The sequence below is a fragment of the Podarcis bocagei genome, assembly GCF_964188305.1.
Source record: "Podarcis bocagei genome assembly, chromosome: 11".
NCBI lineage: Eukaryota > Metazoa > Chordata > Lepidosauria > Squamata > Lacertidae > Podarcis > Podarcis bocagei.
The window spans coordinates 39,638,337-39,661,806 of NC_138136.1; the positions used below are offsets into that span (position 1 = coordinate 39,638,337).

The 23,470-nt window shown below is 40.1% G+C and overlaps 1 long non-coding RNA gene across 2 annotated transcripts; it reads right to left on the bottom strand.

Moving 5' to 3' along the window:
• Positions 1 to 16,217, bottom strand: LOC308597401. 2 transcript variants are annotated; one of them, XR_014012938.1, is made up of 2 exons: positions 14,061 to 16,217; positions 1 to 193 (listed from the first exon to the last, which is right to left on the bottom strand). It is a non-coding gene; the product is annotated as an uncharacterized lncRNA (long non-coding RNA). The 2 variants fall into 2 exon arrangements; XR_014012939.1 differs by lacking the exon at positions 14,061 to 16,217 and adding an exon at positions 10,183 to 14,041.
• Between the last annotated feature and the right edge of the window lie 7,253 nt (positions 16,218 to 23,470).

Consider the following 23,470-nt stretch of genomic DNA (forward strand, 5'->3'; position numbering starts at 1 on the left):
TTTTCAATTTACTCTACGAGATGTACTATATATATGTAATGTATTGTAAGACTATTAATAAAGCTTGTTACATTGCAAAAAAATGGCATTTCTTTTTGTACAGCACTAAGTTTACTTGAGAACATATGTTCCTTCTTCAAGCAGTGCAATGTGAACTTCTGGTGCAGCTTCTGGTTGTGCTTACACTGTTTACCTGAAAGACAGAAAGAGTTTGAAAACAACAATGTAAATAAACTGGGAGTAGACATTAAACTGGGGAAACAATGTTAATAATCGTTAGTTGTGCATCGTTTTTATTCTTCAGTAATGGATGAGGAGGGTGTTGCCAGCTGTGGATACAGGCAACTATGTTAGTTCCTTCTATCAAATTAATACAGGTGATGCATTAGGTTAATTAATTTATGATTATTAGGAAGGTTAATTTAGTATTATTATTTATACAGTAATATCTATCTATCTATCTATCTATCTATCTATCTATCTATCTATCTATCTATCTATCTATCATCTATCTATCTATCTATCTATCATCTATCTATCATCTATCTATCATCTATCTATCTATCTATCTATCTATCTATCTATCTATCTATCTATCTATCTATCTATTCATCCAGTTGAACTGTTTTTACTCCATTACTATTAGCCAACCACCTAGTAGAGTAAAATTCTAGTGCTGACCTTAAAGGGGCAATTAATAGATAGATAGATAGAAAGATAATATATAGCCACCCCACCAAAAACAACACACACTATACACCCACCCTTGGGTGATTCTCCCCCTTTCTTTTTTAATATTCTTATAGTTATTATTTTATTAAATATATAATGAGCAGCGCTAACAGAGTATTCCAGTTCCTTATACAATGCCTTATACCTGACCACACTCAATTGTTTTCTTCTTTTGTTGATTTTTCCTATTTTATCATTTCATTTAAAAGACTGCAACAGAAAAGTGAGTGTTTGGAAGAAGGACTATGCTCCTTCTGGACGTAACTTGGCCAGTGTTCTCTCCCCTGAGCCAATGGGCGTTGCTGATTGTGAATGGCACATCTGAAGGCTAATGAAACAATGCAGTGAAACCCATTGGTCAGCATTAGGACATATTTCCTCCACATAGAAGCTTCCATGTTCAAATCCTGCTACCTACAATTAGAGGGATCTGTAGATGGTGAGAAATATCTCTACCCAGGACCATGGAGAGCTGTTGCCAGTCAGAGCATGACAATACTAGAAAAGTATAGAAAAGTAGTCTGGCTAAAAAGTTGTTTGGTATGCTCCTATGATTTGGGAATCTGTCTGGCTATGAATGTTGTTTATCTGCACTGCATTCCTATTAAAGGGATGTACAATTGCATTATCTCCCAACTAGTCTAGTGCAGCCACAAGTGATGAGAGCTCCATTGTATGCTGCTGGTAGGCAATGAAACTGTCACTACAGTGCTTGGCAAGGAGCATCAAGCAATTGCCTGGGCAGAAGGGACTGTTCCCTTATTAAGAGTCATAGTTATGGGAGAGCTTTGTTTGCTCTTAGGGATGTCGTCATGTGGTGTCATGACATCCTGGTCTCTGCATGATCCCTGATTGAGTGGGATCATGTAGTAAAGGGGAAAAAAGTTTTCAGAGTGGTTCCAAAGCAGCAGCATATCAGGACAACAAACAATTCCCCCCAAACACAGAAAGCAATCTTCAGCCAACTTTTCATATCAAAAATTGAACCTCATGAATATTTAGTGCCAAATACCTAGGTAATTTATTTATGATCCTCCTAGAACAAATCAATTTAATTCCTTCCTGCCACTAGAGGGAGAGGTTAGAAAAGAGCAATATAAATTTGTCAACAAAGGACCTGAGAGTGCTCAATTTCAAGAAGCCTGGAAAAGAGGGCGAGCCTTAGAGGTGCATGTTGCATTTCAGGTTAAAGGCTTCCTCATGGATGACTATGCAAACAGCAGCAACAAGAAATTCTACTTTAAGTTGTAAAAATAATAACCGTATGCAGGAATTAGTCAACGAAGTGATTCGCTCAGCTATGTGTTATGTACTGTAGTTGTCTCAGTTTTAGAAAACATACAGTGCTCCTAAAATACATTGGGTTGTGTGAAACGTTATGACAAATGCATCCAAAACAAGAATAACGTGATTGTAGTACCAGTCACAGTGCCACCCTTCCCTCTGCAGTGAGTAATGTGAGGTGTGATAGAATAAACTCAAACAGACAATGAGCTGGATTAAAAACGGCCACAACTTTATTGATTACAGGTGGAGGTGGAATTTTGGCTCAGGCATTGGGTGTATATCCATTTTAGCCTCCTACCAGAGGGCTGAAACGACTTCAGTGTTGTGCCAAGGAATGTGGCCTCCTCCAAGGTGTTGATCTACTGAGGTCGCTGTCCTAAGGATGCCACTAGAAGCTCTATGGCCCATCTGTCCTCATGCTTCACTTCTGGACAAAAACTTCCACCGAGACCCCTCTAACAGGGTACCCTGATTACGCCGCTGGTTCAGGACAGGGTGATGTACCACTTTACCCCAAAGCTTGAAGACTAGGATTCCACCCAATGCCTTAACTGCCCAAAGTTGTGATGATTTGCTATGAGGAAGGCAAAACCTCTAGACTGACCAATTTGTCTACAGGCAAATTCCTTCCTGGCTTTGAATACGGCAACCATTAGTAACCATAGCAAGGTCAGGATGCACTAAGAATGAAAACCAGATAAATGGAGTAAACCTAAGGAATAAAGAGAGGTTAAAGCAGCAACCTTAAAGGAAAATTATGATTAGAATACATAATACAGAATAGACCTTCCACAGAAAGGTCCAAAAACCAGAGTCAAAGGATGGCCAAGAGCAATAACAAAGGACTTAAGGGAGTGCAATATGCAGCCGCACCTGCAATATACACGCATCCACAAAGATAACCTCAGAGACCTCTGGCTTGTCCATTCCTCCCCTGTAAGTAGGTCTCTTGTCTATGAATATGGATATATTGGTTGGTTTTTCAAAAGGATGTGATGTTAGCCTAGACTTCTTTAGTAAAATGAGATATTTATATTGTATATTTTGGTAGTTTTATAAAGTTCAACAGATGAAGCTCCTGAATTTTTAAACATCAAATTTCAGATATTCAAATTATTCCTTTAAACAAAAAAGTTCCCCTCCTCTCTTTTTAATAAGCCCTGCAAGTAAAAAGCTTTTACATATTGATGTAAACTTCTGTGGTCCCTGCAACTGCAATGCATCTACACAATAACAAACCTAAAATAAGCACATGTTTATAATACCCTGGATCTCAATTTAATGGCATCCTTTGTGTTTAGAGTATCCTGCCATTAAACAGTGCTTTATTCAGAGCTGTATTATTATCTTTGCTATCCATGAATATGTGTTCACTTCCTAACGCTTCTCAGCCAATTAAGCTTTTTCATTTTCATTTTTCATATCACCTGATGTGCTCATTAGAAAGCTGTTGGATATGATCCACCGGGAACTTCTGCTATACAAGCTCCATCAACATGAATGGTATGTACGTAAGATTACAACACTTGGGATTTGAGCAAAGAGTAGAATGTGTTCCTTAATCGTTATACTGAACATACGTTATACTGATTTGCAGAGTGTGTGACTTTCTCAGTTTCATCAGTTGATTTCAGCAAGGCCTCCATTCATCTCTCATTTCCAGTTTTTATTTTTTATTTTTAAATTTAAAAGCATTTATAAAATGCTCAATCTTTCAAAAATCTCTAAGTGCATAGTACAAAACAACAGCAAAAGCAAAAGCAACACAGAAAACCCATTTAAGCAATAGTATAAAAGCATAGAAAAATAATAACAGGAATCCAGAGAACTTCAACACATTAAATGTCAGGAACTGGCTGGATGAAGAAGAGTGGTAGGAGGAACCAGCCAGGGAACCCCCAGAGGAGGAAAGCTAAGAGCAGGGGATTGCTGGTGGGACACTGAGGAGAGGTCAGAGGGAGAAGACTGGGGGGAAGTGCTGAAGGGGCGACAGGGTTTAGTGAGCAGGAAGAGCCTGTGACAGGGAGCAGTTCAGACTCCGAAGCTGAAGCAGAGGAGGGGGTGGTCAAGGAATTGCTGAAGAATCCAGAGACCTTCCCTCTCTGGCTGCAACAAGCTCCCCTCCCCCTGGTCTCCAAGAACTCACAGAACAATGAGAAGAGCAGAACAGAGGTCAGAGGTGTGCATGTGCCGTATGAGACTGCTTGGGAAACATCCAGGAGAGGAGGAGCCTTAGAGAGGTGTGGAAGCAATAGTATAAAAGCATAGAAACTGGCAACTGCTCCATAGGGGCAAAACCTGCTGAGGAATGTTGCTGAGACCACTAGGCTGTTGTATGTCCGTTTCCTTGAATAAATAGTTAACTTCACTGAAAACAGAGATCTGCATCCTTTATTGCTGCATCTGACGCCAGCCTTGACATAAAACAAGGTCCAATCTTTTTGGTCAGGGAAAGCTTGACAAATAGACTGGTCTTCACAAGACACATAAAGCAACTGTTGGTTGTTGCTTCACGTAGGGTAGAGGGAGTGGCATTCCATAGTACATGGTCAATAGCAGAAAATGCCCATTCTGGGGTCACCATGTTATGATATTTCACTTTCTTGTAGTAAGACTAAAGTAACTTCAAGCTTAGCTGTTAAGCTCAACAGAGCCAAGATTCCACCTATGAATCATGGCTGTCAACTTTCAGATTTGAAAATAAGGGATCAGCAGCCTCGAAAATAAGGGATCAGCAGCCTCACCTGTTCCGGGGACAGACTATGGGATATCTAACAATCTGGGATAGCAGTGGGAAGCAGTGGGAAATGGTGCTGGAATAAGGGAATTTCCCGCAAAAAAAGGGAAGGTTGACAGCTATGCCTATGAATATTTCACACACCACTGGCTTTATCTTTAGTGTGTGCTTATAAACTCAAATATAAAATGTTCTATCGTTGTTGTAGAACTATTAGACTAAACAAACTTTTTAGAGTCAAAGTATTTTGTTTCTTTAAAATACTTTCTGTCTAAGAGTGTAAGTGGTAACAATGCAGAAATAATGACATTTTGATGAAAAAGTGGACGTAGCACTGTGGGTTGGAATTTAAAATCACTGAGCTTATGGGCACATTTATTCTCAGTGATTGCTAAAAAAATCAAATATTGATGAAATAAGATTAAGCTGTTAATAGGGCAATTTATTTCATCACTGGAACATGTAATTTTTCACATCTGTTCATTAGAGTATAGGCTCTACATCCTATTATAAAAATATTTATTGGTTAGCATTACATTTTTAAAGCTTTCTTTGGGGCAAGAGAATACGATGAATGGATGGGACAGAATGAGAAACAGTTCACACAATCAGATTGCCTTGTGCCAATTAATTGTCTGTGTAGCCCATAATAATGCACTGGAGAGAAGCAGCAGAGTAACAGATCACCATCAAAGAACCCTGTACAACCTCTGTTATCAATGCCTCTGAACAGCCAAGACAATGAAAAAAGTGAATCTTTGAAAATGAATGGCTGCTGTCACCTGGCTGCCATCCTTTCACTGAGAGCCAGTATGGTGTAGTGGTTAAGAGCGGTAGTCTTGTAATCTAGGGAACTGGGTTCGCGCCTCCGCTCCTCCACATGCAGCTGCTGGGTGACCTTGGGCTAGTCACAGTTCTTTGAAGTCTCTCAGCCCCACTCACCTCACAGAGTGTTTGTTGTGGGGGAGGAAGGGAAAGGAGAATGTTGGCTGCTTTGTTTTGTTTTTTTTTAATGCATTTTTATTGAAGTTATGCACAAAAAACAGACATATATGAAAATACAGAGAAAAAATTACAAAAAAAGAGAAAAAAAGGAAAAACCACACGTCCAAAAAAAAAAAAGAAAAACACACAATCTGAACTTCCCTCCGTCCTTTTGATAAGTATCGAATATCTCCTTCCATTACGTATTTGATTTTCAATCTATAGTCTTAAGTTCACTTGCTGGTCGTATTGTTCTAACCCCGTCAATTCACTTTAAGCATTTATTCCAATATATTTCCAAAATTTACTCCAATTTTTCAGAAATTTCTGTTCATCCTGATCTCTTATTTTACCTGTTAGTTTGTCAAGCTCAGCATAGTTTACCATTCTAATCTGCCAGTCCTTTATGTTGGGGATGGTTTCCACTTTCCAATATTGTGCCAACATAATTCTCGCTGCTGTGGTGGCGTAGAGGAATATCGTCCTATCTTCCTTTTTAATTTCTTTATCCATCATTCCCAACAGGAAGGCTTCAGGCCTCTTGGGAAAGGTATACTTAAATATTTTTTTAAGTTCATTATAAATTAATTCCCAAAAGCCTTTCACCTTTTTACATGTCCACCATAAATGATATAGGTCACCCTCCACCTCGGAATGTTGGCTGCTTTGAGACTCCTTAAAAGGCGTGAAAGGCGGGATATCAAATCCAAACTCTTCTTCTTCTTCACTAACATAAGCTCTTTAAAAAAACAAGCCGCTTCATGTAACAGGCAGAAGTTCAAAAGGTGCACCTTTCCTATCACAGCATATCTATGTTGGAAAAACTGCATATGTTGAATTTCTATATGTGGTGCAACTTTAAAAAGTTGGGGGAAACGGTTGTCCCTTCTGCTTCTTCATGATTCGGCCAACAGTTTTCACCCAGTCATTAATATTCAAGGGAAAGCTAGTTTCCTTTTCAACCTTTGAGGAAATAATAGGAATATACAGTAAAAGTTGAATTGCCATTAATACTTTGCCTAAAGTAAAACTCACAGTGAATTTAAAGGTTCCTCCTCATGTGGAATTGTCGAGGCAAGAAAAGAAAAGAAAAGATTAGGTTGTTGCCTGGTGGCAGACTTCATCATTTCATGTAGCAGTCCTCAGGTTCAGTCCCTGGAGCTTCCAGTTTGAAAAACAGATCTCAAAGTATCAGGGTTGAAGGCCCTGATACTCCAGAGAAGATAATACTGGGCTTCAATGGTCAATAGTCTAAGTCATCTTAAGTCTAAGTCTAAGTCTAAGCCCAGACGTTATCACCAAAGCAAAATCCCATGCAATATTGGAGGTTCCTATACAGTGCCAGGGATCTCAAAGTAGAAATCTGGAAGCATATTTCATACCCTCTGTGCCAGCATGGTAGTTTGCCAGGGCTGATATTCTATTGTTTACTCTGCTTCATATGGGTGGACAGTATGCCAGCTGCTATATAAGGGACCAATAGGATCCCATCTGAATGCTAACTGTGACCTTTCTACTTGGGCTGAAAACTCATTGTTAAGATATTGACTGAGCTACCTTCATATTTTCTATGTCTGCTTTTTCCTGCATTGCAGGTGTTTACTAGATGACCATTGGGTACCTTCCAACTCTACAATTCCATGATTCTACTTCTAGACTGCCAAAAAGTTGATAAAACAAAATTTCAAGGGGTTGGAAGGAAAACAGAACATTTCAAAGACCAGCAAAGATTCTCAGAAGTGATTCAGGCAGTTATAATACTAATAGTTGCCTTCAGCTCTTTTTATGTACATTGCTCAGATAGGTTTCAGTGTAGAAACACAGTCAACAACAATGTGCAGCATGCACAATTTTGCCATGTACATTGCTTTGGCATGACCTTGCAAGCTGAGTTTCAAGGGGAGATACAATATTATTACTGAATTATGTACTTGTGTGCTAAAAGACAGGAATTGAGGGAAAGACTCAAAGGTTGGATACTAGTTGCTAGATTTCTGCTTTGAGCAGGGGGTTGGACAATATGTCTTCTAATGATCACTTCCAGCTCTTAAAATATATAAAGAGAGTCTTAATGTCTCTTGCTACAGACTCAGGCAGGCATCATCACATTTCCAGCTATAGTTTGCTTTTTTGTTTTTGTTTTGCATCAAATTGTTAATTGTCTTAATATGAAAAAAATGGTAGCTGGATGGTCACTGTGCTGCTCATGTTTTCAAATACAAGTTCAAGCCACTTTCTCTATAAGGGCCTACTGTATTACTGTATGGATTTTCTAATGGGTATTATGGATATACAGTGGTACCTCGGGTTACATACGCTTCAGGTTACACACTCCACTATGCCAGAAATAGTGCTTCAGGTTAAGAACTTTGCTTCAGGATAAGAACAGAAATCGTGCTCCGGTGGCACGGCAGCAGCAGGAGGCCCCATTAGCTAAAGTGGTGCTTCAGGTTAAGAACAGTTTCAGGTTAAGAACGGACCTCCAGAACAAATTAAGTACTTAACCCGAGGTACCACTGTAATACAAAAATACATATGCCTGCCAGCAATTGTCTCCTATAGACTATGTGACTTGGAATAATATGTTAATTTTCTGTATTTCTTAAAAAGAAACAAAAGGTTACAGCTTAGCTATTTAGTGCTCAGAATCCCCCCCCCCCCCGAACGTTGTAAAGAAAGCATCTCCTTTTATCATTATCGCAGATAATCTTCATGTCTCTTATTCTTTGGAAAGAGAACTATACTGAATTTGAATGGATGGCTAATTTCACTAAAAATAACCATTATTCTGCACTTGCTTGCTTCACCAGCATATATACTTGAGAAGTATTGTACTGACTGTTGTGGTTGAGTAACATCTTGCAATGTATGATGTGATGCCAGAGTTGCAGATGCATTGTAAAAGCAGGTGCACCAACTACACATTCTTGAGATCGAAGTGCCAGTCAATCAGACGAAAGGTCCCTCTAGCTCAGTATATTGCTAATGACAGCTGGCAGTACTAGATGTAACCGAGTCAGTGCCTAAGTCAATCTTGGCATTTCCTGTGTCTGGTATTAATCCACAGACAGATGGTAGCGGAGTAGCTGCCATACACAAGAGCCGTGACCAATGAGAATGGGAAAGCAAAACCTTAACTTTCAGCTTAACATGCTTGCTTAATGGGAGAGTTATGCTTACTTGTCTCCAATTTGATTGCAAACAAACTGAAAACAAAGGGAGCTGCCTTATATTGAGCAGGATGATTTAGGTTAGCATTGTCAGCACTGAGTAGCAGCAGCTCTCCAGGGTTTCAGACATTCCCAGCCCAACTTTCTGGGGATTGTACCTGGGACCTTTTGCATGCAAATCAGATGCTCTGCCACTAAGCTATGATACCTCCTCATATAATCTACATGTTGGAAATAGTTTGGGCAAGTGAGAACATTTTTAAAGCTCATGCTGGGACTTCACCATGGCTCCTTTGGGTAGGAAGGGTGGTAGAATAACAATAAGGCATAAATCTATTGGAAAGATATAGCAGCCACATGAGTTAGTTTGAAATGTATTCAAAACTGGCCTTCCTGCGTGTGACAGAATCAGATTATCCCCTACCCCTGCATAAAACCTTTCTGTTTTTGTTTAGTGCTAGGAATTAAGGTGGCTTGGCCAAACATCTGTAAGCAGCATGTGGTCAGATAAGCAAAAAAGTTTCGGAAAGCAAAAAGTCCTCAAAGGTGAAATACAAAATATAACAACACAACAAAAAGAGAGGTCATATACACATATTGATCGGCTTCCATACTTGTCAAGGGTGCCAACAAACAACAAATGAATGAAGATATTTTGAAAAAGTAAGGATCAGATACTCCAAATGTCCAATAATTCAGGTTGCAAAGTTTGCTATAATTGTTCTGCATTGGTGTATGATATGAAGTCCCACAATGTAGCTTGAAATTAATCTGGTTTTGCAATGTCATGCAACTCTCACATGCCACATTCTTTCTTCTTTTCACATTTCAATTCCTCATCTGAGAGAGCAGAGGTTCCCCAGCATTATAAATATATTTCTACTCATTGTGACCAGTTGTGACGGCTTATTGCTTTTAGCAATAAAGATTCATTCATTCATTCATTCATTCATTCATTCATTCATTCATTCAATATACAGTGGTACCTTGGGTTACATACGCTTCAGGTTACAGACTCCACTAACCCAGAAATATTACCTTGGGTTAAGAACTTTGCTTCATGATGAGAACAGAAATCGTGCTCCGGCGGCGCGGCAGCAGCAGGAGGCCCCATTAGCTAAAGTGCTACCTCAGGTTAAGAACAGTTTCAGGTTAAGAACGGACCTCCGGAATGAATTAAGTACTTAACCTGAGGTACCACTGTAATAGCCAATAGTAGTTATCCAGTGTTTCAGGCAGGAGACATTCCCAGCCCTACTTGGAGAAGCTTACCTTGGAAGTAATACTAGCTGACATTGCTCACCTAGCATTGCTCACCTAGCTTCCCAATGCTGCATGCAGGTTACTGAGAGGGAGAGGGTGATGTTGTGGCGATAAAGTTGCTGCCGTAACTTACGGATATGATTCCTGACATTAGCTCAAAATGTATCCATAAATTCAAAGGAGAGTATGATTAAAAAAAGCTGGGTATATGTTTGCTTTGGCTCAATGTTGAGGAGTTGGCCTTAGTGAATGGGGTATTTCAGTTATGTTATTCTGTAATTAGGATGATACATCTCAATATGCTTCTCTAGAATATATCAGTACAACTTTATAGATGTGTCACAGATTCAGTCCCGAGTACCTTTGCCAAGCTGATAGGATACTTGCATTAAAATCTTGGGCTACTATGAAAGGGGCTGTTAACGCAGGAGCATTAGCCTTGCTTATCGCTTTAATGTCTTCCTTTGATGGCTAAGCAATGGCTAAGTCTTGAAATATTTACTACATAATGAGAATCCGTTATTACCCTACAGCCTCTTTTCCTGAGGGGTGAATATAGCCAAAAGCTCCATTTTCATCTGAGAGTTTTGATGAAGGAGTGCACATTTTGGCTTTCAGCTGTCGTGATTGCAAAACGACAGCCGCAATATATATACAAAAGGAAACTCGATGTTCTTTTTATGTGGAGCAGAAAAAGAAGGAGAACTCTGGCTTGTATTTTGCTGATTTGGAACCAAAATTGGAGAAGCTTTTTGGAAAAGAAAGCTTGGTTTTCAGGAGGCCATTGTGGGGTTTTTAAGGAGCCCAATCCACAACCATCCTACTTTATTCCTACCTGTTAAGTGGGTGTTGGTGGTCAGACAAACAGCATGGCTGAAATTGAGCACCATATAGCTTACAACATTTGGATCTATTGGCTGTATCTAGCACTAGCCCAATTCAAACTAGACCCATTGAAATTAAAAGCCTAACTAACCTAGGCTCATTAATTTCAATAGGTCTACTCTGAGTAGGACTAGCATAGGACACAACCCAATGAATGAGCAAGACTGAGCTTCAAAAGATGCCACAGTCTGTTTAAAGACCAGGTGGGTCTTATTTCCTACAGGAAGTACCACTATTACTGACCAGGGCATTATTAGATAGTTCTTGTAGTTACTCCTACTGCTGTGTTGACAATTCCATCAAACTATAACCTGGAGATCTTTCTTCAATTTATTAGCTGTGTGCCACATGCAGACAGCAAGGACATTATAGAGAAATGTTCTTGGCAGCTGCTGTCAATGGCAGAATTTATTTCCCCTAGGGATTTGCCAGCATCTAAGAATTTTCTGAAAGTGTGGTCTAAAGTTCTCATAGTTGGTGGGAAGGGAAAAGACAATAAAGATGAATTGGTGTTTTGTGCTTTTGTCCCATGTTTATAGAAAATTTTATATCTGTGTGGGTTTTAAATTATTGGAAATGACTCCCAAGGCTTTAGAATCATGCAGGGCAGAAATGTGCATGAGTAAAAAATAAGAATGAAATAAAAATCATCAGACATAGTGTTAGTGAACAAGAAGGCAATAGTTGAGCTGCAGAATTCATAATATTGCAAGTGAGGGTTTCGGTGGGAGCCTCTCAATCAATGCGAAAGCAGCTGGGGCAGGAGGGGCAATCTGGATCAGGGCCATGGCAGTGGCAAATGATTAAAACTCCCTCCTCCAATGCTACAGTCCTGCTTCAGATCTCTCTCTCTCCCTGCCCTCTGCTACCACTTTGACTGCTAATGCAAAAACCAATCACTTGATTAATGTCTCATCTAGTTTGGTGCACAATAATATCGTGGGGAAAAGCTGGAAGAATGAAAAGACCTGCCATCTCCCAGCTCTGCAATTGAAAACAAATTATTTCTGGACTCTTAATTGCTTCTCACTGCAATTTTTATTTCTTGGTCATTCTTCTTTGTGCTCCTCTTTGACACGGAGCCACGCATTCTATGATGATTGCTAATAATCGCATCATAAACTCCCTGAACCTTAGCTGGCCATAATTTTTAGCAAGCTGAAGTTGAGAGTAGGAGTGGAGCAAGAGGGAGGGGGAGCAGTAAAGCCGTAGCTTTGACATGTGATTTTGCTGCCATTCTAATATGGTTAAATCTGGTCCAGAAAACTCCTGGACATTCCTGGAGACAAAAGTGTCTTCAGTGATTTGCAAGCACACTATTGTTAATTAACGATCTCAAATGCCCCTTGCCAAGTGTAAGAATTAAATAATTTCTGTGGCAAAATTTCCTTCCTGGGCTTTTTCTTGATTACCACCACTCTGAAGAAGGGGGTTTAAAGACACTTGATATTAGTATCATAGAGTGACCATTGTTGATGGATATGAATGCCAATATAGTATTTTTTGGACATGACAGATACACCAGTGATATGCTGGCAAAATAGCTAAAGTGGGACTGCCTCAGGCAGTGCAACATTTATTTAATTTCCAATATTTATGGACAGCTTTTTGTCATGAATGGTCACAAAATGGTTTGCAGAAGAACAGCTGCAGTGGGTGGTTTGGTGTTGCACACCTGTTTTCCCGAAATTGAGCATTGTTGATGCTTCCTGAGAGGGAGAGGTGAGGAGCAGAGTGCAGTCTTCAATGTGGTTCAGGTTCAAGAGTCAGATTAGCTCTGCTGCTGTGCCTGCACTGTGCTCCCTGTGCCTTGTCCCTGCCCCTCTTGGTAAGTGGCAGCGATGCTAGCCACTGAAAAACCAGGTGTGAAACACTACCCTGTGTTTATTGCCCAACTGCTGCTGCAAAACCATCAACAATACAATGCATCAGTCAAGCAACACAGTGTTTAAAACAAGAAAAAACACAGGTGAAAACATCAGATAAGCATAATTTAACAGAATGCTCAGTCTTCGTTGAACACCTGAAGTTCAATAGGGTGGGGGACAGACTTCCGTCAGCTGGGAGGACATTCCATAGAGTCAGCCCCATAATTCGTAATGCATGGCTCCTGGTGGATATGTGCTGTACATCTGAGGCATGGTAGACCACTAACAAAGACACCTCTGAAGATTTCAGCGATAGGGCAGGGTAAGACGAAATTGGGTATCCTGGACTCACGTAATAAAGTATCCTGAACTTGACGCAGTAACACACGGGCAGCCAGAACATCTGGGTTCTGGGGGGTCTGTGCCATATCCTATACCTATGCTGTATCCTGTGATTTGTAACTATTTTTAAAATTTACATATTTCATACATAGAGACACAGTAATCTTAGATATGTGATTTATGGGACTGCCAATAACAAGCACAAGTCCATTGTGAATTTCATCTTGAACAGTGAAATCAATGTGCTATCAGGCACGTCCAACTTCCAAGGGACTGTGATCTACTCCCACTATAAAAAAACCTGGCAGTGATCTACCCATTGGATTGACCAGAGTTGCTGAGCATTTTTGGGGGGACTTTGAGCCAAAGTTGTTTAGCTTTTTTGGGGAGGGGAGCAGGTTCCCACAATCAACCATGATCGACCAGGGACACCCTGTGATCAACCAGTAGATCATAATCGACCTGTTGGACATCACTGTGCTATATGATAGAGCACATCCTTTTTTGATGGAGGATGTGCTGGGAGATATTCCTAATGAATTGGCCTAAGGATAGTCACCAGGTCAGGAAAAGTCAAAGTGGTACTGCAATCACTGCAGACACTAAATCATAAAGAGCAACAGGAAAAAAATATTCCAGTGACAACATATTTTGATAAAAATATCTGATTTTCTTTTATATTGTGGTCTTGACCTGCAACCGATTTACTTGCCTGGCAGAGTTTCTGAAAGACAGTTGAAATAATGAAGTTGCAGAGTAAAAAAGAAAGAAAAAGCAAGATTTATCACTTACTGCTACCACGGAGAGTTTGATGGTCTTTTTACTTTTCTTGACTTAATTCATGAGCATCTCAAAGAGGTGTTATGGTTTGTACTTTGAAAGTATTTTAGAAGTTTAGCAATACCAGTTGTGAGTGTTCTTGCAGGCTTCCCATGGGCATTTTAGTCAACCATGTGGGAATTAGACTCTAGTTCCCATTTGCAGAGATATGCAGAAGTCAGCTCTGGGACGTTTGACCCTTTAATTAGTTCTCTTTTCTCCTCCTATAAAAACTGTTGTTGTTTAGTTGTGTCTGACTCTTTGTGACCCCATGGAACAGAGCATGTCAGGCACTCCTGTCTTCACCTATAAAAACTACGCAAGTTTAAAATAATATATAACTTTTACTTAGTATACTTTTACTTAGTATACTTTCAGTTGCAGATTAAATATACAACGCAGGTAGGTGATACTTAAATTGCTAATAGGCCTCACATAGATTCAACTGTTACAGACTGACTGATACTCTGACTCTGAGGCAGGCAGCAGCAAAACACAACATACCTGCTGCTCTAACTGTTAAGACTAACTGCCATAACTGTACCAACTGCCATAACTACCACAGAGTATATGACATCATAGAGTTCTACAGCTCTTTCAATTAACCCTTTACATATGCATTTTGGGTGCTAACAACCTACAAGCCGATGTGAGTACAGGACGCTGCACTAGGTGGCCTGATCCAGCAGGCTTGTCTTATGTTCTTAGTTCCTGCTACATTGTTTGCTATAGAATAGACATTAAAAAACCAGCCAACCGCCATGTTGGTTAGAATGCAAATGCATGATGAAAAGAGGGTTAAAAAAATCTTTTCTTTGTTTTCTACTATGGATACCCAGTCCACATTAAAACACTTTAACAGCGAAATTATGTAAACCCCACAGAATTCAACAAGACTTACTCCACAGGAAATTATATATAGCAGGGATGGGGAACTCCAAATGTGGTTGGGTTACACTTCCTATCATCCCATGCTGGCTGGGTCTGATAGGATTTTGAGTCCAGCAACACCTGGAGGGCCACAAATTTGTCACCACTGGTGATTAGGGTGCAGCCAAAATCACCATGACTATTGCCCTTTGAAAATATATGTCTTAGAAAGGGAGGGAGCATGGAATGTCGACGTTGCAGCCAACAGAAAATCTATTTTAGAGAGACTTATCTTTTCCCCTGCAGGGAAAATCTTGATACCCAGTGTGCTTACACGAATCAATAAATGGGCACATGGTGCACTCAAGAATAGTTATTATCCCTTTCACTGAAAAACTGTGTATTCATCTATATGTTTATTTACAAGTCAATACAGATTTTTTCTCTCTAAAGCTATTCTGCATCCTTGTTTGCCCTGAAGGAACTTCCATTTTTCTTGGTTCTAACTCATACATATCTTACTTGCCTTAAGGCAAAAAGTCACAAACCATAGGTTTATTTATAACTCATCATGTTCCATTCCAGTGGTTTTCTCTAGTTTCACCTAGAGTATTGACTCAGTAGATCATTTTAAACTGCTATTTAAATGCTGGAAAATGTAATTATTGACATTATACTCTCATGCCCAGCATTCATGGCGCAAAATATAATCACACTAATTGGTAATAATTCCTATTTGTGCTGCTAAATCTCTACAACTTTAGCTATGGTGCTTATTCTCTTTAGATTCATTATTCACAAGGCAAAGTTTTCTCATGCTGACGTTTATCAGAAATTCCATATTAGTCATAGAATGAAGAAGGAGGTTTGCCAGGTTACATGCTGGAGGTTCCTGATCTACCTTCAATTCTGGCATTGCAACATAAATCAAGACTGACACAGCTTCTCCCACACAACTGCCTGTTCTGTACAACTGCATGCTGGATTTCCCACAGAAATTGAAATGGGATGGAGGGGTGTATTTGAATTTTTTTGGGGGGGAGACTAGGGGTTAAGGACTGTGAAATATTACCCTAAGCAAATCTCAAGCCATGTAGCACCATTGTGAAAAATTGAAAATTAACAGTATTACTACTGCTAATAATTAGCAATAATCTTAATCCTATCTTGGTTTCTTGCTATACTTTTGCACATTAACTTCTTGAGTGCAGTACATTCAATCTGATAGTCACTTCATTGATATTCTTCTTACAATTTATTATTACCAGGTCATGGGCTGGTTGCAACAAATAAAACAGAGTATTAAAAACAGTTTAGAACAATTTAAAATTACAGAAATAAAGCAGGTCCTAAAAATATACACCACAGGTGTCAAAAGCCAGGATAAAGAGGTGTGTCTTCAGTATTCGCCGAAAGCTGTATAATGAAGTTGCCAGGCACACCTTTCAACTGATATACTTACTAGTTTATTCCTGTATCAGGCAGAAGTGGTTTCTTTCAGAGTACAAGATTCTGTTCCATGAATGTTCAGCTGTAGCTGATGGGGCCAGAAGTAGCAAGAGATGAACCCCTATTTCTTTTCTCCCAAGAAGCACCAAGACCAGACTAAATTACCATTGGAGGCAAATATCACCCACTTTTGAATAATATTCCATTCTAGCCCTCTTCAAGGAGACTCTTGAGAGTCCCATGGACTGCAAGAACATCAAACCTATCCATTCTTAAGGAAATCAGCCCTGAGTGCTCACTGGAAGGACAGATCCTGAAGCTGAGACTCCAATACTTTGGCCACCTCATGAGAAGAGAAGACTCCCTGGAAAAGACCCTGATGTTGGGAAAGATGGAGGGCACAAGGAGAAGGGGACAACAGAGGACGAGATGGTTGGATAGTGTTCTCGAAGCTACCAGCATGAGTTTGACCAAACTGTGGGAGGCAGTGGAAGACAGGAGTGCCTGGCATGCTTTGGTCCATTGGGTCACGAAGAGTCAGACATAACTAAATGACTAAACAACAACAACAACAGCCCTATTTATCAGGGGGAGCGAATCTGTAATGGTCAGCTTCACCCCTGGTGCCAACAGGGTGTGTGGATGTTTTATGAACAATGCATAAGAGGTTGAGTTCATCTGACAAATGTTTTGTCACACGAGGAAGGATGTGACAAACTGCTGGAAGAAGCAGTTCTTGGGGGGGGCGTTATTCTCTTCTGTTACTAGAAACACTGATAAATACGGACTTCTAATGTTCCCTTGACGTTAAGTCCAAGGGGAAAACAAAAGTCATTATATCTGTCACCTTTGCTAAAATGACTAAGGTGTGATGAAGTACTGGGTTGTCATGCCATCTATTCAGTTCCAACTCATCACAAAGAGGTTCTTCTCCAAGTGCTTCCTTCCCTCTCTGCTTTTAATTTCCCAGTTGGTTCCATTCGATATGTTTTGATGAAATACTCTATTTAGATCTATCACTCAAATCAGTACTTTTTACCTTTTGGTTTCCCCTGCTTTGGCTTGCCTGCTTCATTTCATTTTTCATGTGCGCATTCAATCTTTCTCAAAAGGTTTCGGAGATAATGGGTATAGGCGACTCTCAACTTATGCTGGGGTTGCAGTTCTGGGGATAGGGCCTAAAGCCAAAACTGTGTATACTCAAAACATATTGGGTTCAATGGGTGGGAATGCAATAATAAAAAAGGTAACCCTCTTTCCACCCTTTCCACCCCTCCATCTTTTTGGCAAGCACATAAAGCTGAATGTGCACAAGTTAAATGTGCATCAGTTTGTCCAAGCCATAATATTTGCATGTATTTCCAAGCCATCATATTTTTGAAAGCAAGAGTTAGCTTAATATAGTATCTTGTAACCATCTTTCTGCCTGTACAAGCACAATAAGCTTTGTACTATACAGTAATAATTAAGTTTCCTATCTGTGGTTTGTAGTTTTTGATTGAAGCGAAACAAAGTTTCAGAGGGCTCTTATGGAAAAGATAATGAATGTAACCTCCTGACAGAAGAGCATGAAATACACATAAATGAAAAGAAATATCAAAGCACGGGTAATGTCTTTTCTTAATCTTTAGAAGACCAATTTATGGAATATGCATTATTTCTCAGCAGTGCCGAGCAATGCAAATCTCTTGCATTTCAGATCCAAGTTGAAAATAAATGATAATGCCGTGAAGTGTGAGACAAATAATGTTTCCAAAAGGAGAACAAAAGAAGCAATTAGCTACTCATAGGTCTGGTGTGTGTGTGTGTGTGTGTGTGTGTGTATTCCAATGGTCCTAAATCTGGCATATATGTTCTGTGTGAATGAAACAACAAAGCTTAAAACAGTCCTTAACAATGATCAAATAGATAAAACAAGAGTTAAGGTTAAAATATAATACAGGAATTTATTATGAATAAAAATATCTACATATACACACTATTTTAATTATATAAAGGCAAAACATGCATTTTGACTACATCTTCCTCAACAGCAATCTTGTTAAGCATTGAAGACCACTGAGCAAGACATAGCTGAAAGGTGCTTGGCCTTTTTATATATTTCTGACTTGTTTACTTATTTGTAATTCATATTTTCATTATATTTTTATCTTGTACTCTCCCACCCTGAGATCAATTTGAATGCTATTCACATATGTACATATGATGTTCAAACTAGAGTTGACCCTTTTCTGTAGCTGAATTAAAAATAAATTCTAGAGACTTGAGGAAAGAAGCTACTTGTATTTCAAATGAAAATTGCCTTTGGTTGCTGTGGAACTAACCTCTAAACCTTACACTCTTTTGGCTTTTTAGCATCGACAGGCTGCTAGGTCGCTTGATCTGTGTGAGAAAAGGAGAACTACATACTTTGTAGGAGCTTAGCAACTACAGGGTGACCTGCCCCCACCCCAGCAGTTGGCAACCATGGGCACCTCTGCAATGTTGCAACTCACTCCTCCACAACCAACCAAGAGGCCAGCTAGCCAAAGTTGAAATACTGTGATGTTTTAGACAGCATGAAAAAGAAAATGAACTGAATGGGGCTCATTCAATGAAATGTTTGTTGGTTCTGAAACAAATGCAGAAGGGAACAAATTGGCATGAATGGAATTCCCCTTTGGGACTACCATTCATACCCATTTCTACCATTCAGATGTCGTAAGGTCTTGTCTTACTTTGTGGTGGTAGTGCTGAATTTGGAAAGTCTCTGGGAAGCTGCTCATTTTCTCCCCAGAATGTCTTAGCCATTGTGTCTTTCTAAGACGTTAGGGGAGGGAATATGGAAGCCAGCACATGAAAAATGTCAGTCTGCTCTGGTGATCATTTTTATTGTTGCTGATATTTCCCAGAATTACACAACACCTCCAAGATGAGTAGCTGCCAGACTCAGCCTGTTGCTGCCAAAGGTGGTGAATATAAAGAAGAGGAAAAGGGTGAACAAAAGAATGAATGTTAATTTAAGTACAAAACTGAATGTGACCTCGGTGAATGAATATTAAAATGAATGTGATTTTTTAAATGAACTAGTAATGAAATTAATGAGTCCTAATGCCAACAGTGAATGGAGTTGCTTATAAATGGCTTGAGGCCATAGTATAGCCATATTGCAACCAGCCATATTCCCCATATTGGTAACTTTCAGAATTTTTCTCCACCTTAATAACTTTTAATATTCAGGAACTTGAGGGCTTCGGTTCGAAGTCTTTTTAATAACAATTGCAGGGAAGAACCTTTGTGGGAAATCCCTTAATTTTGGAGTAAGGCAACCTTCCCCAGCCTGGTGTTCTTGAGAGGTTATTGGACTACAACTCCCATCAGCCCCAGCCAGCATGGCTTATGGTTGGGAACATGGGGAGCTTTTGTCCAACAATGTCTTTGGGACACCAGGTTGCAGAAGGGTGCAATAGTAAGATTGCTGGCATCATAGAACCCCCTGAAGCCCTGGTACTCAGATGGTTGCCCCAGCTCTTTAACAGGCATGTGGTGATATCTGTCCACTGTATCTGTTCATGAAATCTTGCTGGTTGTAAGTTTTTTCTTCTAAAGAAGAGGGCTATAGAGTTGCTAACTGAAATCTATGTGTCCATCTCCTGGGACCTAACTAGACCGCCAGATTCCTGTCCAAGTTCTTCTCAGGCTTTCTCTTTCAATGATTGAGCGCCATAAATCATCCAGTGCTTTTAGCTGTGCTGTAAGCCCTTTGACTGAGGAGCGGGTATGGATATTTGCAATAAATAAATCTGTTAGAATAGATATGATAGCTATTTAAGCAAGCCTTTAACTTGTTAAGGAAAATCTTTCAATCAAACATGCTTTCAATTCATATTAATAATAGATTGTAAGTATAACATCTTTATCACTTGAGGCTCAAGTATCCTCTGTAGCTAGAAATGCCTTTTACCAGCTCTGTCTGGTTCACCCACCACAGCTGTTCCCTGGACAGGGATAGCCTGACCACTGTGATGGTGACCTTGAGGCTGCCCTTGGACCTCATCTGGAAGCCCCAGCTGGTGCAGAATGCAGCAGACAGACTGCTGATGTGGGCACATAGCCAACACTACCTGACATCTTTGTCTAATAATCTGCACTGGCTGCCCATCTGCCACTGAACCAACATTCAAGGTCTGTTGCAATGTACGGAAGCCCCACATGAAGCCCTCAGGCGTTAAGCTGTAATTTAAGTAGGCTTTATTCCAGTTGCAGTCTTGCATCATCATAAAGCCATCTTCTTACATCCAGGAACCAGCATACACAGGTTGGGTTGCATTCAGGGGAAAAGCCAGTGTGGAGAAGTCAAACATACCTCTTTTTACTAGCTGGCTATAGACCAATTAGGCAAGTTGCCACATCTCGTGGTGCTGACTCATCACATGATGTTGAGTCAGCATTTCCTCTTAGCACAAAATGCCTACAACACCCCAACAAGGTCCTCGTATTAATTTACAAAGCCCTGAACAACTTAGGTCCAGTGTATCTTAGGGACCACCTAAACTCTTTTTTCTGTCTATTTACTCAAGATTTCCAAAGGGGCGGCCATGCCAGCCTGCCAGCACAGAAGTAGCAAATAATTTAAGGCACCTTAATGACTTGATTTGGTGTAAGCTAGGGCTAGCTAACATGGTGCCCTCCAGATGTAGGAATAAGCTCCCATCATCCCTGATGATTGGTTGTTGTTATTGTTGTTAATATTTATTTCCCACCTTTTCCCCAAGCTGGGACTCAAGGTGGCTTGCAGATAAAATAGAAAAAGTTAAAACATAGGAAAGATGGTCATTAAAAAGCAATTAAAGATAGTCGCTAAAAAGTAATTCAACTCTCTTGATTGGGGCCAGTAAGAGTTGTTTTCCAGCAACCTCTGGAGGACACAATATTGGCTACCTTGGGCATAAGCTTTTAGGGGCTGGATTCCACTTTGTCAGATGCAAATGGACTCTGTTCGACAAAAGCTTCTACTGTAATTCATTTGTCAGTGCCATGAAACCCCTAGTTGTATTCACCCAAAATGTGCAAAAACCATGGAGGGGAATTGGCAAGAGAACAGGACAGGTTAGGGCTGTTGATTTGGGTCAGCTAACAACCTTGAATCCTGTTATCAGACTTAGGCCAGTAGATTGCAAAATACAACAGAGTTGAGCAAATTCACCGAGCGCCAGACCCAAAGCCTTTTCATGCATCGGCAGAAATTTCAAGCATTCGACAGTGGGACAGTGCTTCACAGCTGGGAAAAGAAAAATGATTTTTTTAGAAGTACCATTCACATTTTTATCAGAGCATTGCTATGATTTCTCTGTCCGCCTCCTTTTCCTAATCTGGTCTTGACAGTCAATTTCATTGGTATGTCTTCAGATGACAATAAATGACTTTGCTATAGAGGAGAAGGAATGAATGCGCTTCTTTACAATGGGATAGTGGCTGTTCAGATGCAAATGCAAGCACTTGACTGCGTGCACTTCTAAATCAAATACCCCATAAAGTGAAAACCAAGGTCTCACATGCATTTTACCTTTGGGTATGAATGTGTACATTCTAAAACCCCACTATACACTACACTGGTGTAAAAATGACCTGATACCCATCATTATTTTCACTTGCATTGCCATTTCCCATAAATAAATATGGCAACAGTGCAGGAATACATGTCAATTCAAATGTTGTAGAATAATCGTCATATATCCTAATGCACACTGACTTGGAGGGTTGGCCGCTGATGAAATTACATGGCCACTACTCCTGTGCTTCCAAACTGCAGGCTGATCTGCAGAAGTCAGCAGATGATGTTTTTAACAGGATAGAGGTAAATGTTAACCTTTTTCATACATTTTGAGAATATTGTGGGTACACAGTGTGATTGGGGCAGAGAGGTGTGCACAATTGCCCCATCCCTGCCAGTGCCAATCCTGACCTTCCTGAGTGGGTAAGGTCTGAATGGGGATTTTTCCATGTGCAGTGATGGGGGAGAAATTTGTTTAAAGTGTGAACTAATGTGAACCTGCATAATCACACTTCCTTAGGCAATACATGAACCAAAACACACCTGTCCTTCAAAACTCACATTTCTCCAAGTTTTGCAATGCAGTTCTCCAACCAAATAATTTCTAACAACCACCACCACAACAACAATGCATATATCTCCACATTTCCCCCCTACAAAAAATGCATTATATTAGCAGAAATTACTTGCAGAAATATGTATATTAGGAGAAATGTGCATGGAGTTTCATGCAGACTAAAAAATATGTTTGCAAAGTGATGCTGAAATGGGGCAAATGGAACCTGAGAATGGAAAAATTAGAAATGGAATGATAACATAACTGACAGATTCATTCATCCTTCTTCAGGATCTCACCTGTGATCAGGACTGCTGCTTTTTCAGGGGAAGATTCTAAGTCTGCTCTTAGAATGCACTTAGAATCCCACTGCAGAGCTCCCCACTCAGTGCAGGAAGGTCTGGGGTGAAGTTGGTAGGGACAGGGGACTTTATGTGGCTTTTCATTCCCACTACATGTTATACCCATAAGGATTCTCTGAATGCATGAGTAGGGTTATTGCTGCCTGTTAATTGCTACTGGGACATAGCAACAGGGAATGGCAAACCTACCGACAAAGAAAAAACCATGTGGCTAGAACACTGTGTGTGCCTCTGTGGATGAGGTGGGGAGAGGGAAATGAAGCCTTATTGTTGAGGAGAACCAGGATTAGGGCCACAATGAATGGGCAGTGTCAATGCTTTCTCTTGTGTCATTGTCCTAATGATCATCACCCCAGCTCCCCAGTGGTTCTGATTGGCATCGGAAGTAGGCTGCCATAATGTGTAGTTTATCCTGGGGGTACACCCTACTTATGGCAAGAAAGGTGATCCAGGTTTAACAATAGCCAAAACTGCAGACAGTCCTACATCAATGATAAGTGCAGCAGCCTAACAGCCAGGGACCCTTGGAGTATTAGAAACTAGAAGGAAACTGGGAGAAGAAAACCCTTGAACAAATGCATCCCAAGAGAATAAACAAAGGAATTTACAGAAA